This window comes from Austrofundulus limnaeus, unplaced genomic scaffold, assembly GCF_001266775.1.
Source record: "Austrofundulus limnaeus strain Quisiro unplaced genomic scaffold, Austrofundulus_limnaeus-1.0 Scaffold52, whole genome shotgun sequence".
NCBI classification, from domain to species: domain Eukaryota; kingdom Metazoa; phylum Chordata; class Actinopteri; order Cyprinodontiformes; family Rivulidae; genus Austrofundulus; species Austrofundulus limnaeus.
This window is the reverse complement of record NW_013952454.1, coordinates 664,148-668,394: the sequence shown is the minus strand read 5'-3', so window position 1 is coordinate 668,394 and position 4,247 is coordinate 664,148.

The following is a 4,247-nucleotide window of genomic DNA, read 5'->3' as shown; positions in this document are numbered from 1 at the left end:
GGGGGTACCTGATGCGTCAAAATTGGACGCAAAGGGACCTTTGAAAAACGTCAATATGTGACGACTCGGGAGTGAGAATGTGTTGGATCATTACATCTTAAAACTCCTGGCTCAGACATTTCATAGCATTTATGTCAGTGCTGTTTCCAGATGTATCAGAAATGGACAGGAAGCTGAGGATAGGAAGCTGCTGGCTGGCATGGTGTAGAAAAAAAAATCCTCTCATCTTGAATGCAAACAAAACAAAGGAGATGATTGTGGATTTCATGAGAAACATGAACAGGTTGACACTATTTCTGTCATGGAAAAAAAGATGGAGGTGGTTGACAGCACACTGCACTGGAGATGCAACAGCAGCCTTCTACTAGAAGGGACAGAAAAGGAAATTTAGGTCTTTCAGTGTTTGCAGGAAGATGCTGCAGATCTTCTAAGAGTCTGTTGTAGAGAGTGCCATCACTTTTTCCATCGTCTGCTGGGGTAGCAGCACCAGAGCAAGTGACTTTRAAAAAAGCTCAACAATCATTAAAAGGCAAGCTCTGTTCTTTGGACTCATCTAGAATTTCTGGAGATGYTTGTACAAAGACAGATTCTTCATAAGAACATCATGGACGACTCCTGGCATCCTCTTCATCAGACTGTCATCCTACAGTTTTCATCAGAGGCTTCTTCAGATCTGCTGTAAGATGAAGCGATACAGGAGATATTTCCTGCCCACAGCCATCAGCATACAATAACTCTTAAAAAAACAGGTTAACATTAGTTACAAAAATATTTAATTTCCCTTTGGGATTAATAAAGTATTTTTGAATTGAATTGGATAAACTTTTACATGTTATTCTAACAGGAACATTTGGGACATTTTTGCAGAAAATGCTCCACAATACACCGGAAGGTCAACAGTTGGCTGTRCTGCTGCTGCTATGTGTACTTTTTGTAAATAACAATCATATTCTAGATAAATRACAAAGTAATGGAAAATTAAAGCTAAAGCAGAGGCTTATAAAATAAAGTTAATGAAGGCAGCTTTGACATTTTTGAAACCGGAACTGTTTTGAAAAAAAAAAAAAAAAACAGCAATCAACTTTAGCCTTGATGATGCTCAGACAAGTTGTTAGTTTTGTCAATTTGGCCAGAATTAATTTCTATTTTTTTATTATTTTTTTAGCCAGTTCAGTAGAAAACAGAACTGAATGTTAGTTTCTTAATTTCTGCACCATCAGTGACTTTTTTCCTATAGTAAAGAAGAAAAAGAGAAAGTAGAAGAGAAATATAAGAAGAGTAAAGAGAGAAACCGATAGAAATTAGACAACGTGTGAAATATTTACCAATAACACACAGGACAACACACCCGACATCTGATCATCAGCAAACGAAGAGAACAAACACCCAGCAACCAACTATGTACACATACCCATACTCACACATATACACATCCACACCTATGTACAATAATTACAACCTCGCTAAGTAATATACACAAAACACACACACCCATACACACAACCAGACACATACAAACATACACATATACACACACATAAGCCATTTCTATTTCTTTAAACAAAAGCTGTTTGAAAACGTGTAGCTAGCAGCTGAATTATGAACACTTCCTAACCTTTCCACAGAACCCCACCTGAGAAYGCATTTTAAAGCATTTACACGAGAGTTTAAGAAACTTTCAGCTCTTATCTGAAAGATCTTTGCAGATGGTCAGCATTGAGCTGACAGCAGGTTGAACAGACAACAAGCAGGCCTTAACAAGGATAAAACACACAAAAAACTAACAAGTCATGCCTTTTTTTTRCTCAGTTTAAAACAGCCTGCCAAATAAAGCCAAAACAACTTCAAACTTCATGCACACTGTCACTAAATGTGATCGCCCGACTYACTCACTCACACACAGAGCCAGTTTCACAGCAATCTTACAAGCAGAACACATTACACAGGGTGGTGTCAAATTTCACCCAGCTCAGCAGCCAATGAAGGTTCCTTCGCAGCGAGTACACCTGTATTAAAGTGCACGCACACAGGCAGTCACCATCAGAGCGAAGGACCTGGAGAAACAACAAACCAAACGCTGCAAAGAAGCACGTCGGCTCATTTGAATGTAAGTTCGCATTTCAGCCTTAACGTTCTACAAGAATACTTTACTGCATTGTTTACTTTGTTTTATTTGTTTTCAGTATTGCATAAAGTGGAAATGTGTAGAAAAAAAAAAGTTGCAAAACTCAGCGGGTCAGTGCTTTTTTTTTAAATGAAGGCAGAGTGATTGATGTGATGCATGTGAAACCTTTTTTTGGGGAAATGCATGCTTCAGTTTTGGCTAAATTAGTAGGTTTGTTCTGCTTTTTATGGCATGAGACAGAAATGAAAAACTCTAAAAGCAAACAATAGAGTAAAATAGAAGAGACAAGAAAACTGGACCACAGCGCAAAAAGTGACCTTTGGATCCAGAGGTAATTAAAGCTCTGCACCTGCAGAGACAAGCATATGGAGAGCCTCCATTTAAGCAGTGCAATGCTCTGATATTTGACACATGGATCACTACAACAGATAAACAACCTTGTTAAACACTTCACTTTATGGAAAAAAAAAAGACATCAAAAGAAGTGAAAGTTGGCAATCAGGTTCCATTTGTTCACCTGTGCAAATGAAGGCACGACCTGTCAGTCAGCACACATTGTATGTCTTTCTTGATTTGATTAGTGGCTGCAGCTGCCAACTTTACTGTATTGTTTAAAATTCTCTGCCCCCTTTTACTTTTTTTTTTTTTTGCATTGTTGACTTCAAAAAGAAATTCTTGCGAAATCTTCATTACCACTGCAAATATATGTAACTGGGTTCAGAAGAAAGCTGCGTTCAACAGGTGTTTTCCCACATTAAGGGTTTYGCGAAAAGGCAAAGATATTTCCGAGGCCACATTCTGAACTTTATGAGGTGGCAGTAAAGTTCCCCCGTCTGAGTGCTCACCTCTTCGCGTCGGCCCACTGAGCAGCACAGAGCAACCACGTCGGATTGTGCTTTCTCAATCGTTTCATCTGTTGCTTTCCGTAGCTCTGACTCACAGATCGTAGATTAAGTTTGAGAACATCAAGAGCACGTTCAAATGTGCAAACTTCACAAAAGGAAAAAAGAAAAAAAGTGCATGTGTTTCAAAAAAAGAAGCCACAGCACACCCTTGATATARTGTTTCCTGTGTTGTGTAATGCCATTCAATATGCTGATAAGTTTTTTTCCTGTTTTTTTTTTTTTACTTATACCTGACTTGAACTTAAACAACTTGTGTAAATCTTAGATCAAACTGCTTGCCTGTCTGTGGTTTGGTGAAAAGGTGTGGCACAGACGTGTCACTGTTTGTACAGCCTTGTTTTTTTATTTTAAATAACGTGTTGTGTTGTTGCTCTGCGGTGAATCGATGTGGTTACGTTTTACATATGAGTTTTTAGAAACCCCTCAGTGTGGCTGAGACAGGTCTGCTGATAGTGCTGTGGACAAAACTACAGAAACTTTGTCTCCATCAGATAAAGAGTCAAAGCTGAGCTGTACGTGCTCAGAGAGGACTGCACGTTCCTCACCTGGTTGTTGATGATTTACCTGTCGCTGGAGCTTAAAATAGATGTTTGCAGAAGTGCACATGTTTAATGTTCTCTCTCTCTCTCATGCATGTCTTCAGCAGTAGCAGGCGTATGCAGGATATGTGAATTAAACGCGTCATTGTCAGAAAYACTCTCATATCCTCTCAGTTGTTTTGACTGCTCTGACCTGCTCGTCCCCTCACAGTTTTTGTGTAGTTCCTAAGTTGTTCACCTGCGTCCAACAGCTCACTGCTATGCACCACGCTGCCTAAAAGTAGGGTGAGTTTTTTAATTTATTTATTTTTTAATTTACCAATTAATTTCTTAGTTACTTTGTCAGTTTGTTTGCAGGGTAACTCAATAGCAGCAGAGTGATGGAAAAAAAAAGAAGAAGGATTTGCATTAACCTCACTTAAATAAACAGCAGCTTTAGAGTTGAGCACGAGTTTTTACAAGAATGTTTTCTTTCTTTACTGAAGCAGTTCTTAGACTTGAATGGCGATGAATAACAAATGATTCAGGAGGGGTTTAGTTTAGACTTTTTTCTCTTTTTTGGGTAACTGTCAGCTTTTTTTTCAAGGGAGCTTATTTTAGCTTCATATATACAAAAAATACCTTCATCTTTCCTTTTTTTCCTCACTTGCATTTGATCTCATTTATATATATATATAT